The 13,903-nt window shown below is 61.5% G+C and overlaps 1 protein-coding gene across 1 annotated transcript in view; it reads right to left on the reverse strand.

Moving 5' to 3' along the window:
* The window catches only part of AJAP1 (adherens junctions associated protein 1), an 82,477-nt gene that overhangs the window by 28,972 nt on the left and 39,602 nt on the right, over positions 1–13,903 (reverse strand). The gene's annotated exons all lie outside the window — the stretch shown is intronic.

The raw sequence follows: 13,903 nt of genomic DNA on the forward strand, positions 1-13,903 counted from the left end.
CACCGTGCACCGCGCCTTCCGCCGAGACGGCGCAGTCCCTGCAGCTGCGAAGTCTGCCCGCCCCTCTGCGTTCAGCACCTCTGGGCATGTCCCCGCCTTCCACACTTCCCAGGACAGAGGCCGGAGCCACCAACAAGATACCCGGGGGTCTCCTCTTGTCCGAAGCTCAGTCAGATTCTGGGCTTTTTTAAAGACTTGGACGAAAATCACACAGCACAGACACTAAGCGTCTGCAGTGGGCGGGTCAGCAGTGGGACACAGTGCACACTGCCGCGTCTCCCTCTCCGAAAGCTCATCTCGCACAACCGGAATCGTCCCCATGAAGCAGTGACCCCCACTCCCAGGAAGGACCTGCCACCCCTCCCCTGCGTCCCCTGTCTCCGTGAGTCTGATGACTCCGGTCCTGTATCGGTGGAGCCCAGCAGAATCTGTCCTCTGGGGCTGGCTGGTTTCACTGAGCCCAGAATCTCCAGTGTTCACCCACGTTGTGGCAGGTGACTGAGCCTCCTTTTTAAGGCTGAGCAATATTCCAGTGGATGACGGACACACCACGTTGTTTCTTGGTGCACCATCGGCGGGTCCCCGGGTGGCTCCCGCCTCCGGTGGGACAGCGCTGGTGTGGACGTGGGGATGCGGCTATCTCTCTGAGTCCCCGAGTCCGTGCTTTCGGGGATGGTCCCTGTCAGATCCTTTCACCTTCTGAGATGAGAGGGTTTCTGAGTTGGGCGAGGACGCCCAGCGGGAGAGGGAGCCGTCCTGAACACTCTCTTAGGAGACAGCGGGGGAGGGCCCGGGAGGTCGTGGGCAGTGGGGCCCCTCCCGCCGCCGCCGGACACTCGGATGCCAGGACACAAGAAGAGACTAACACACCCTTGACCTAACACACAACTCAAAGTCAGAGGTCAGAGCACCCCGGCCCTGCCGCGCCCCGAGGAATGGACACCTACAGACAAAGGAAAAGGAGCAGCTGGAAGCGGCTGCCTCCCCTTCTTCAGATGGCTCCCTGTGTTAAAGAACAGGCTCCGAGGGGCATTTCTGCGCAGTGTGGGAACACGAAACACACCAGCAGCTCGGGCGGAACACCGGCCAAGATGACTAAGGAGGGAGAGCGGAAATGCAAATCGATCCCTGCCTCCCGGGAACAGACTGAAAAATATGTCCAAAATCAAAGTAACTTTTCGCCTGTTTCCCCCGAAAGCTCGGAAGGCAGCAATGAGAGAGCTGGGGTGAACTCTCGCCAGGGAAGGGCAGGGACGCCGGGGGGACGTGTCACGGATGACGTGTCCCAGCGCCTGTGCCTGGGCATCGGGGTCGACAGCGGGGCACTGTGTGTGCGGGCCGGGCCAGCTCCCCACAGCTGGCAGACCTGGAGGGCTGTGCCCAAGCCAAGAGGCCCCCAGCTCACTCCCGAGGCCCACGCTGGAGACGATGCACAGCCCAGTCTCTCAGGGGGACAGGAAGGACGTGGGGCCCCTCCAGTCCCACCTCTCACCTGACAGTGTCCAAAGGCCCCGGAAGCCTCACCAACTCCCACCCTGCCTGTCCACCTCCTCCTCCTCCTCCCTGGCTGTGAGAAGACCCCGCTGTGGTCACCCCAACATTTCCAGGGCCTGTGCGGCTCGGGGGCCCAGAGCACTGGGAGCCTCAGTTCTAGGGGCTGTGTGACTTTGGGCAAGTCCTTTAACCTCTCTGTACTTCTGTTCCTCCATCCACTGCCTAAGGATCAGAGAAGTGTCCACCTCCAGACCTGCCGTGCGTCTCCAAAGGTTTAGTTAGGCCAAGCAGTCCGAGCCCGGCTCACAGCGAGCATGAGACGCGTGCAGTGGTCACTACAGAGGCTGGAGCGGGAGTCAGATGTCCCCCTTCACATCCGGGGCTCAGCTGGTGTGTTGCATTCTCCCGAGAGGCAGAATTGGAGTTGGGGCCCTTCGTCCTCCCCCCGTTCCAGGTGCTCGGGGTTCAGGGGGTTTGCAGGCCAGTCGGCATCTGGACCTGAATCGCCATGACAGAAGAGGCCTTTTGCCATTTGCTCCGTTTCTTCCCGGGATAGTACTTCCAGGGATAGTACTTCCCGGGTTAGTACTTGGGACACAGTGGCTTCTGAAGGCAGCTGACTGGGGCTCCGGCGAGGCCCCGCGGAGGGCGCGCGGCCCTCGAGTGAGCCGCTCCACACACTCGCTGTCTCTCCCCACGGCTCCTTTGATCCACATTCTGTAAGGGCATCTCGCCCTAGAATTATGAGCGCAGAAATCAGAGCAGGAATCTTGCGCGTTCTATTTCTGGCTCTGGCACAGACGACGCGTGTGGGCAGATCAGACTCCAGAAGTTTCTCTGGTCTCTGGGAGACGGCGCGAGTCACAGTGGCCTCCTGCCCCTGAGCTGGATGGGGACTCAACCCGGCCACCCACAGTGGGTCGGGACGCACTGGACCTCCCCACCCAGTCCTATGCATTGGGGTTTCCCGTGCTGGGGGGTGGGACCCGTTCTCCATGCCCCTCTGGGCCTCCAGAGAGCAGGCAGACCCCAGACTGCCCTGCTGGGTGACTGTTCGGGCCCCAGCCCCTCGCACACGTGCGTGTGTACACACACACACACACACACACGCACGCACACACGGGCCCTGAATGAACAAAATGAATGAATGACCAGACGACATTCGCCTGGGCAGCTTCCTTACTGTACAAGCTGCTTCACAAACCAGGGTCCTCAGGGCAGCCAGGGCCCTGGACAAGGACGGGTCTGCATGGCCCCCTGGGTCTCAGGACAGACAGGCGTTCTGGGAGGGGTGTTGCATTTCCATAAAAATNACACTCGCTGTCTCTCTCCACGGCTCCTTTGATCCACATTCTGTAAGGGCATCTCGCCCTAGAATTATGAGCGCAGAAATCAGAGCAGGAATCTTGCGCGTTCTATTTCTGGCTCTGGCACAGACGACGCGTGTGGGCAGATCAGACTCCAGAAGTTTCTCTGGTCTCTGGGAGACGGCGCGAGTCACAGTGGCCTCCTGCCCCTGAGCTGGATGGGGACTCAACCCGGCCACCCACAGTGGGTCGGGACGCACTGGACCTCCCCCCCCAGTCCTATGCATTGGGGTTTCCCGTGCTGCGGGGTGGGACCTGTTCTCCATGCCCCTCTGGGCCTCCAGAGAGCAGGCAGACCCCAGACTGCCCTGCTGGGTGACTGTTCGGGCCCCAGCCCCTCGCACGCGTGCGTGTGTACACACACACACACACACACACACGCACACACGGGCCCTGAATGAACAAAATGAATGAATGAACAGACGACATTCGCCTGGGCAGCTTCCTTACTGTACAACCTGCTTCACAAACCAGGGTCCTCAGGGCAGCCAGGGCCCTGGACCAGGACGGGTCTGCATGGCCCCCTGGGTCTCAGGACAGACAGGTGTTCTGGGAGGGGTGTTGCATTTCCATAAAAATAAATCAAGTAGAACCCGAGCCAAGCCCAGGGGGCCGCAGCCGGCCAGCCCAGGCTCAGCGCTGCAAGACCAGGAGGAAAAAGACCAGCGGCGGCAGCCCGCAGCCCCAGGGCCAGGAAATCCCAGGAAGTTTCCAGGGTGAAAATAAGTGTTTTGACAGTTTTTTAATTGTTCTCCACACTAGCATGCTCTGAGACACCCCGCTGGGCAGAGAAGAGTCCAAATCTTACTTCAGTGTGTCTTCAGGGATCTGGGCTGGCCAAGAGGTCACAGGGAGGTGTCCAGGCCAAGACATGGATTCGGGGAAGGAGGGCCTCCTGGGGACCACAGGGGGAGAAGGAGCCGCACGCTCACTAACCAGGCGTGGTCGTACGTGGTTGTGTGCGAATGGATGCCCGGACGGAGGGTCGCCCCATGGCACGATGGGCACACTGAGGTCTCGGGGACAGGTGGCGCGCCAGCCCACCCCTGTGCTCCCGCTAAGCTGCTCTGCCCCAGCGGCACTGGGCAGCCCAGGACACCAGGACAGGGTGGCGCTCTTGCTCACCGGCGAGGCCACATCTGCAGGAGGGTGCAATTCCGAGGGCTCCCTTAGGAGTCCACCCTTACCACTTGTCTGGGTTGGCCCATGTGACACCCCAGCAACGAAAGGTCCCAGGAAGAGACGGCACTGGGTTCCCATGGCCTGCAGGGCCCCCTCAGTACGCCCAGAGCCCGAGGGTCCTCCTGCCACCAGCGTCCTTCACAGGCTGTCTGTCTAGGGAGCAGAGAGGACACAGTTGAGGCGCAGTGCTGGGTGGTCTGGCTGAAAGGATCACCTGTGCACCCTCAGAGGCGTGTGGAAATGTGTGTGACGCTGGCCCCCAGGAGAAAGGCATGCTTTCATCTGTCCCCAGGAAGCCACTCTGCCCAGAGGGCACCCCCCGCTGCCATCCAGAGCGCTCCGAGAGCTCACAGACACCCAGGACAGTGACGGGTGTCCCTTCCCCCGCCCCCATCACCGTCAGAGTGCAAATGAGGAGGGGGCACCTGGCCTCCAGGAGGGGTGTTGGGGGATGGGCTGCATGGACAAGGCCCCTCCAGACGGTTGTTGGGGGAGAGCCCTGGCCTCCCAGGGCAGAGTGGGACAGAGGGCAGGCTCCCAGGAGCCAGGTGCAGCGCCAGCTTGTCTCTAGAAACCGCCAGGCAAAGAGGGGGCCCTGGGAGTGTCTGGGCCTTTGCCATGGGCAGGGTGGGTGCCACTGGAGCTGGCCCCTCTGAGCGACATGCACCCATGCAACAGCGAGCTTGCTCTGTGCAGCCTTCTGTGTCTCTCGCCAAGCCTTCGGGCTGCAGGCCCTTCAAGCACCCGCTTCCTCCTCCCTCTCAAACCCTCCCTGCAACTCCGAGGAGAGACGGTGGCTGTGGGGGCGCCCGGCTCGGTGGCCGACCGTGCCCCACGGCCCCGCGGCCTGCCTGTCCTGTCCCGACTTTTCTCTCCCCCTCAGCTTTATAGGATCGTCACCAAATAAAAATGTACACATTTAAAGTGTAAAACAGCATGTTTGATATCCTGGATTTTCCTCAGCTCCCTGGGGGCATCTAGAGATTAAAGAGGAGGCCATTGTCTGGCAGCGTTTTGAAGGCGTCCAAGTGGGTGTCACTTTGAAAGAACAACAGTGAAGTGTTCTCACTGTAAAAGCATTTGCATTGTCTGGTTAATTTGGGGAGTTGAATCAGGAGGAGACCCAAGCGATTGCTCCCTGCTTTGAGGCCAAAAGGGGGAGTGCAGGTGAGGTTCGATCCAGCAGGCTGTGATGAGAATTCTCAAGCACCGAGAATTCTCAGTGGGGGCATCCAGTGTCGCTCGGGGTGTCTGCTCTTTCTTGTGCACCTTGTGTACCTCGGAGGGGCCCAGGCCAAGCTGCACCTGACAGGTGCTCCAGAAACACTTGTCCCTACAGCAGAAGGGGCTGTCCCCATGCAGCAGGTGTGGGCTCGGCACCAGAGAACAGAAGTGGCTGTGTTGTCCTCTTTGGGGAGACGTGTTTTCCCCTCAGGCTCCTCTGACCCCAGGTCCTGCGGTGCCATCCGGAGGCCCCGCGAGGTGCCCCCTATCTGGGTTAGTGGGAGACGCCGCCCCTCCCCCCCCCTCGACCCGCGCGGTCGACAGTCCAGCAGGAGACGCAGCAGCTTGTGCTTTTGCTTTTCTTCCGGCTTTGAAAAACGGGGTGAGGTCAAGGGGAAGGCGCAGGCTTCCCCACCACCCACTGCTTTGCAGGCTCCAGGCTGGGGGGGTGGGGGCACACTCATCCGAAGTGAGATGACGTCCACCCCGAAGGCAACAATAAAATCAGGGGGTATGAAGACTCGTCTTCCGCTCGCAGCAGCAGGTCGCTTCTCTTCCCGCCTGCCTCCTCCTCCGGCAGGACATGACAACTCCACGTGGGGTCGAAGGAAAGTTCCAGAAACATCTATTCTTCTGGGTAAACAGCTCCTTCCCCTCCTGAGGCCTTGCTGGTGTGGGGCCACGCAGGCCCTCTGAGGATACGGGGTCCCCCCCAAAAAGAGAGGCGAGCTGTATTGGATTGGTGAGGGGGTGAAGAGGCATAGGGGTCCTGTTACAGGCGGATTCTGTCGTCCCCCAAAAGACGCTGAGGTCCTAACCTCTGCCCCGTACCTGCGAACGCAACCTTTTAGAACTATGCCTTTACAGAGGTCATCTAGTTAAAATGGGGTCACCGGGGAGGACTCTAATCCAGTACGTCCACTGTCCTTACAAACGGGAATTCGCACGCATGGGACCAACACGCACCCCCGAAACATGCCCTCAGAGGGCCAAGGGAGGCGGCTGGGCCAGACGCTCCCTCGAGGCCTTCCTGCTGGTGCCCGCACCTTGGGCTTCCAGCCTTCAGTGCCAAGGCTGTGAACGTCGGCTGTGTAAGCTGCAGGGTCTAAGTGACTTGGGCACCCAGGGCAGAGAGAGAGCCCCCACGCCTCCGTCCTGCATGGAAGTTCTATTTGGCTTCTGCTGACGTGGCATGATGGTTCATCGGCAATCAGGTGAGTGGACAGGGCAGCCAGAACACTGTGACCATGGACCTCAGAGGCCAGGAGCCCAAGCCACGGCCTCCAGGAGGCACCTGAGCTCAGAGTGAGTGGGCAAGGGCCTTCCTGCCCCGCAGCTGGACCCCCGAACGTTGGGACCGACGCAGTGACTCACGGCACACCTGTGCTCACCTGCCCCACCACCAGGTGAGGCAGAACTAGTTGGTACCTTGGCCGGAAGCCGGGCCGCTTACTCACTCACTGTAGCTGCCGTTTACCGGCAGGAAGTCCAGTCGGCCAAGTGTATTAATTAATGACCCATCCCCTGGAGTGGATGTTGAATTCATTTCATTGATTTTTTTCTTCTGGACGTGGAAGAACAATGAGCTTGGTTGGTACTGGCCAGGGCCGGAAGGGAGGAGGGAGGGACAGTGCCCTCTGGGTCCGCAGGCCCTGTGAGTGACAAGGGCCAGTGGAGAGGCTGCCGGGGGAGGGGTCTGCAGCCGCGGCTGGGGCTGCTGGCCAGTGCCAGACTCTCCTGTGTCTTGGGCCACAGGCCCAGTGTGGCTGGGTCCCCTAGGGAGCTGGTGACAGCGAGGGGGCATGGGTCTTGGGCCTGAGGTGAAGATAAAGACTCAACCAGGAGACGGGGCCCAACAGCCCAACATGGACGTTTCCAGCTGGACGCTGAGGCCCAGACCTGGAAACGTGCGGGGCCATGGTACCCAGCAGCACACCTGGACCCCCCCATCACCCGTGGCCACCGAGTCCCAGCTCGCCCGACTCCTCCCCACACTGCAGTCACTGGTTCTCCCCAGCCAAGCCCCGCCCCCCACGCTCAGCCACGCCCACAGCACCCCACGCTCTCCAACCAGGTGAGTCTCCATCACACGCCCGTCAAGCTTGTGCAGCACACTGGTGTGTGCACACATTGGGTGGCCTCTGCTCTAACGCAGAAGCTTCCTGAAGGTCGGCAGGGTCTTCACCAAGCTCCCGCGTGATTCCCAGGGCTGCCTCGGGACAAGCTTTGGGGCCTGCGGAGGAAGGGGGCGAGCAGGGCACCTGGAGAGATAAACCTCCTGGCCTTCCCTGCGCCCGGTCCTGGCCCTGCGCCCCGGGCAGGGCGGCTCAGGTCCCAGAGCCTGTTCTCCACGGGGCAGCAGCCTGCGTGGCCCAGCTGGGAGCTCCAGCTCTCCTGACAGTGACCCATGCCCTCCCCAGTCTCGACAGCCAGCAGAGACACCAAAGGCTGGCCTCGTTTCTCGGGCAGGCGGCTCCTCGGAGGTCGGAAATGGGCACCGGCCTGGCCTTAGCAGTGTGTCAGCTGCCACGGACCAGAGACTGACGGCTGAGCCCGGTTTGGCCGCAGGGCCTGCGCCCCCAGGGCTAGTCCTAATTCTTTGAGGGAGACAAACACGTCCCGGGGCTGGAGCCGTCCAGCTGCCCCAACACGGCCACCAGGGGAGCTGGGCTGCTCTGCCGTCAGAGCCCGTCAGTACTGCCTGGCACGTGTGGGCTCGGCTCTGCAGCCGGACTCACAGGCAAGCCTCGGAGTGACCGTCCAAGGCAGAAAGTGTTACCCAGGTCTGCAGGCAGGACCCCAGGCCTCATGGCTTCGCTCACCCAGCCCCTGTGCCAGCGGAAGCCAGAGCCCCCAAGACTCTGCCCTGTGGCCACCGTGGGGGTCAGCGCAGCAGGAGGTCAGGGCCTGGGCCAGGTCTTGGTCAGGGCAGGGGCTCTGCTCACAGGCGTCAGCTCTGGGACTGCGTGTCTCTGTCACCGGAGTGGGGAGTTTCTGGGCCGTCCTGCTGAAAGAAACTTCTGGAAAGGGAAACTCACTCCTCCATTTCTGCTGATCCTCCACTCCTGGTGACAGACTTGAAGGCGGAGATTCAGCGAGCCGCACTGAGAGCAAAGCCCAGAGGCCTGTCTGACCATATGGCAGCCAAGTCACGCGTCTGCCCCCACCGTGGTCTCGGCTGAGCCTCCGACACCATGGAGTGCCGCCGGGTGGCGCTGGAGCTTCTCGCGGAACCCACCTGCCGCGACGGTGGGGCTGCTGCTTCTCCTACCAGGTGTGCTCGCCCGGCACCCTCTCCAGTTAGACTCCTGGGCGGGGCAGGGGAGGGGCTCACCCCGCTCAGGGAAAGGGCCGCTTCTCACCCCAAATAACAGCTCTGGAGACAGTCCGCAGCCGTCTGCCCCCCCGGACCCCCAGGCCTCACGGCTTCGCTCACCCAGCCCCTGTGCCAACGGCGCAGACCGAGTGCAGGGAGGTGGTCCGCCAGCTCCCCCGCCCTCCAAGCATGCGTGCTTATCGGAGCTCCGGCCTCGGCACCCNTCTGACCATATGGCAGCCAAGTCACGCGTCTGCCCCCACCGTGGTCTCGGCTGAGCCTCCGACACCATGGAGTGCCGCCGGGTGGCGCTGGAGCTTCTCGCGGAACCCACCTGCCGCGACGGTGGGGCTGCTGCTTCTCCTACCAGGTGTGCTTGCCCGGCACCCTCTCCAGTTAGACTCCTGGGCGGGGCAGGGGAGGGGCTCACCCCGCTCAGGGAAAGGGCTGCTTCTCACCCCAAATAACAGCTCTGGAGACAGTCCGCAGCCGTCTGCCCCCCGGGACCCCCAGACCTCACGGCTTCGCTCACCCAGCCCCTGTGCCAACGGCGCAGACCGAGTGCAGGGAGGTGGTCCGCCAGCTCCCCTGCCCTCCAAGCATGCGTGCTTATCGGAGCTCCGGCCTCGGCACCCACTCCCATCCCGCCCTCTGTCCCTCGGGCCACCGCACACCTCCCCACCCTCAGGACTTGGACGCACCCGCTCTTCACAGAAACCTGGCCGCCCTTCCTGCCTGGACTGACCACCCCCTCCTCGGATCCCCGCTTCCAGAATAACAATGATGCCCTTGCCTAGGCTGGGCCTCTGCAATGTTTCTCTCCAGTCCTTAACTGCCATTTGTCCCTGGCTCGAGCTCTTGTCCTTACCTGTCCCCCTTCCCCAGACAGATTCCTCACCCAGCGGGTGGCATTTAATGCCAACTAAGCAGATCCGGCGGCCAGGGCCTCTCAAACGGGCCTCCCAGCAGAGTCAAGTACAAACTCGACAGTAGGTGGCCCAACCTCGAATCCCACACTTGGAGCCCTCCCCCGGGAATGGGTGAAAACTACCAGGTCAGGGCGCCGTACACCCAGGGCGAAGTTCGGGGTGTGGGGCAGACACACTCTGCGGGGGCCTGTCTCCTGCTTCCCCGCCACCCTGGGAGGGGACCCATTTCCAGGTGGCGGGGAGTGTGGATCCAGGCCTCTTCCTGCAGCTCTGGAGGGCCGGGCGGAAGCGGGGGGAAGGGATGAATGGGACTGGGATTGTTGAGGGAGGCAGCTCCCAGGTAGAAAGTGCCTTAGGATAAACACCAGGGATCTGTAGGAATTAAAGAACCTTCAGGTCCCTCACTGCTCTTCGAAGGAGAATGAGGCCCTGGGGGAAGCCAGGAAGCTTAAGAAGCACTAAATGCAATAAGCTGGGGCAGGCAGCCTGTGAAAGGGAAATGAAAGGAAGCCAGGATAGAGCCATCAGCAGAAGAATCCAGGCTGCTTCAATGAGTCGGAGCTCATTTATCCGTTTGCAGGGGACGCGGCTTTGCTCAGCGGACACAGAGGGGCGCTCCAGGAGGCTGGGCGGGGCCCGAGGGCCGTGGACAGACCCCGTGGACCCATCCCCCACGCGGCTGCGGGTCCCCACGGTAGCCGCGGCCCGCAGGAGGGGCCGCCTGGCATCCATTCAGAAAGTCCCGATTTAGACCCCCCGGGGCAGCCAGGCAGCCGACCGAGTTCAGGACATTGCGCAGAGAGCTCTGTTGGCTTATTTGTGCGTGGATACTTTTATCCTAATTAAGCCACTTGAAACTTTTGAAGTTCATGAGTCATTTGCTTCAAATATCTTTAAATCAAGGACAGATTCACTTCCCTGGGAGCAAACACCCAGCAAGTTAATTAAAAAGGGACTCGGCCTTTAAAGCGCCATCTTGGCTTGGACCCCAGCAGGAGGGAGCCCGTCCTCGCTCCCCGCCCAACCCGGCGCTGGAAAAACCGTTGTGTCATCACGAGACCGGCTCCCGAGGTGGTTCCACTGTCTAGGTCAGGGGACCGTCAGGGCGAGAGGAGATGGCACCAGCCCATCGCTCACGCTCACAGAGGGACGTAGCTGAAGGACACTGAAGGCCTCCCGGCGACAAGGACAATGCAGCTTGGAAATCACCCTTGGCAACGCACGAGTGAATTCCGAGGTCGCGATCACCAGGCAGGACTGGGATGACGTCGGAGCCCTGGCATCCTTGAGCTGCTCCATGTCACCCATACCTGAGAATCCTCAAGGGAGCAGACCCTGAGGGACAATGGGGACCCGCAGGGCTTCGCGGCCCTGCCGGGTGTGACCAGGGGTGGCTAATCAGGCAGGGCCGTCTCCAGGCCCAGGTGCCAGCAGGCAGGTCTGAACACGGGGGCCCGGAGAGCGCTCCGGAACACCCGCTGCAAGCCAACACCCACGGCCGGGAGCTCCTGCGGTGGCAAAGGCAGGGACGGAAATCGGCTCGAGCTCCCCACGACTCCCTTTACGAGTTCCGAGATTAAAGCCCAGGAAATGACTTCCTGTTTTCCTCCCGGGAGACTGTGTGATTCCAGAGTCAGAACACGACCGACAAGGGCATTGTCACAGGAGGAGGGTGTGCCACTCTGGGGAGCCTTCTGCCCTTGACCTCCGGTGAACTTCTACCCCATCCGACACCCACCCTCTGCCAGCACCGCGTGAGGGCAGAGCTCAGCGCCTCCAAGAGCCTGAGCTGCGCGACTTTCCATCCCAAGCCAGTCCTCGCTGGTGCCTTTTCTACCTCAGCATTGAGCCCCCAGGTCACGGGCGAGGACGTGGAACCTCATCAGATGACCTTATCAGATAACTCCACAATGGAGCAGCCAACAGGGCAGCCAGCTGGTGGCTGTAAATCGTCACAAACAACGGTCATTATCATCACCACCACCGTCACCACCATTGGCATCACCACCCCCACGATCATAACGACCAACACCACCATCCTCATCTCCGCCATCATCTCTAGCATCACCACCACCATCATATCCATCACCTTCATCGCCACCATTACCTTCATCACCGGTGTCACCTACACCGCCACCATCACCACGGTCACGTTAACAACAGCAAATGTGCACTCCGCCGCTATTCGGGGCAAGCACTGCGCACCAGGCACGGATGTCTGGCTCAACGTCTGCAGCGCCGTCAGACGGACGCTGTCAGACGGCTGACTCTGTCACTTACCACGGGGCACAGAGAGGACAAGCAGGTCACCCCCGTCCACACAGTTCGTGCCAGGTGGTGCCTGGAGCGTGAAGGCAGGTGGCGGCCCTTCTAACCACCACACCAGGGGAGATTCCCCCCCACTCACTCACGGGACAGTCGGCAAGGGGGCGCCTGACAATTCCAACCGGTGTTCCACGTAATGCTGGCTCTGGAGGGGTCGCAGAGTGCCCCAGGTCACCAGCCCCTGCCCCTTCTAGGCCCGCCCGCACCTGTGCTGTGGACAACAAAACATAATATGCCCCCCCGCAGCATGTCTCTACAGAAGCAAAAACAAAGTTCACAGCTCCCAGAGTCCAATTCCAAACGCAGGTCTTTGGACAGCAGGCCTGACTTCACGAATTCAGCATTTAAATCCCTGTCTTGGCTTGGAGCCCAGCAGCGGGGGGGGGGGGGGGGGGGGCACCTCCTCTCCCTCCATCGCTGCCAGAAACCCGAATTCCAGACTTTGGGGAGCGTCTGGCAGTGAGCGAGCATGGACGGGTATGCCGAGATGAGGAGACTCCTGTGTCCCTGGCAGCCCGGTCGCCCTTGACGACGACGATGTTCCTCTCTGGGTCACGCTTGCTGGGTATAAAAACAACCGGCGTGCACGGCAGTCCTTAGGTGCCAGGCGCAGCACTTTACATTCGGTTCGCTCACTGAGCCCTCGCAGCTGGTGCTTACGGAGAGGCGGTTCTTCAGTGTTGCTGATGAGAAACGGAGCAGACAGAGGCGAACCCTCTCGGGGTCGCGCAGCCCCATGCAGTGGAGCCCAGAGTTACACGTATGACTAACCACACACACACACACAGCCCTGCGATCCCTGAGACGCCCCCCGCCACCTCAAATCCTGCCGAAGATGTGTGAGTAGCAGTCACACTCCACAAAGAGTGAGGGGCCCTGAGCTACGGGGCCCAAAGGCCACGGAGACCCCCAGGGTGCCTGTGCAGACGCTCTGTGCCCCCTGGGGGCTTGCGTCCGGGATGTGAGACCAGCTGGCCTTTGGTGGCTCACTAGTGGGAGGAACTGTCCCAGCATTTCCTGTCTTTCCTCACCTCGGCCTGGAAGCTGACTGTCCCTTCTGGGCCGACCCCCCCCCCGCATTGCTTCCCGGAACTAACATCTCTCTGCATTAGGACACACATATTTACCCCCCTTTAAATCTGTTCTGCTAAACAAATTAATCTAGCACCAGATTATATTATGAAGAACCATAACTCTTTTCCAAGATAAGCATCTGTCGAGTTGGATTAGAGACGTCCAATGTACCGCGAATTAATTTGCGAAGCTTATGACGCTGCCCCCGGCGTTTAACTTCGTAATAGCGAATGTAATTCGGAATAAATGGGCGCCTGTTTTCTCATCCATGTCTCCACAGTAAGTGACGTGTGCAGAGGCGGCAACGGCAACTGAAGGCAGCGCTCCATTTCATTATCGCCACGGCTTAGAAGTTTGCTGACGCAGCGACAACCGCCTAGTGACCTGCCCTCGGGTCCCCGCGGCCATGGCTTCCAGACAGGAGTCGGGCTGCGCTCGGCCCCGCAGACTCGCCCCGCACCCGTGGCGCGCTCCAGTTCCCTGTCGCAGGGCCGGGCTCGCTTTCATTGATGTGCTGCTCTCTAGGGAAGAGGCGCCCAGGAGGAGAGCCACACTCCTCCTGCCCTGGTGAGAGGAGAAAGTAGGCCACGGGACCAAGCCGCCCCCTCCACGAAACCGGTGCAACTCCCGGCCACGCCTGCCTGCCGGCCGGGACGTGGAGACAGCGGGCCAGGCAGAGGGAACAGCGCTGCAGGAGGACCCTGAGTGGCCTTCCTCTCCTTCCCCTCGGGTGTGACGCAGCCCATCCGCGGGGCCCGCGGGGCCCAAACCTCTGGACGCACAGAAGCAAGCCGGGGGTGGCAGAGGCTGCCTGGTGCCCCCAGCCCTGGGGACTGCTGCCCTGGAAATGGCATCACCCCCCACTCCCCTGTGCCCGTCCTCAGTCGGCAGGCAGAGCTGCCTCTCTGAGGTGTGCTCACCCGGATCCCACCTGTGAGCCAGAGCCGCGACCCTCTCAGAGAGAAAGGAAGCTGGGGGCAGGTGGGCACCCA

The sequence above is a fragment of the Sturnira hondurensis genome, unplaced genomic scaffold (assembly GCF_014824575.4).
Source record: "Sturnira hondurensis isolate 20B ecotype Veracruz unplaced genomic scaffold, ASM1482457v3 Scaffold0013931, whole genome shotgun sequence".
NCBI lineage: Eukaryota > Metazoa > Chordata > Mammalia > Chiroptera > Phyllostomidae > Sturnira > Sturnira hondurensis.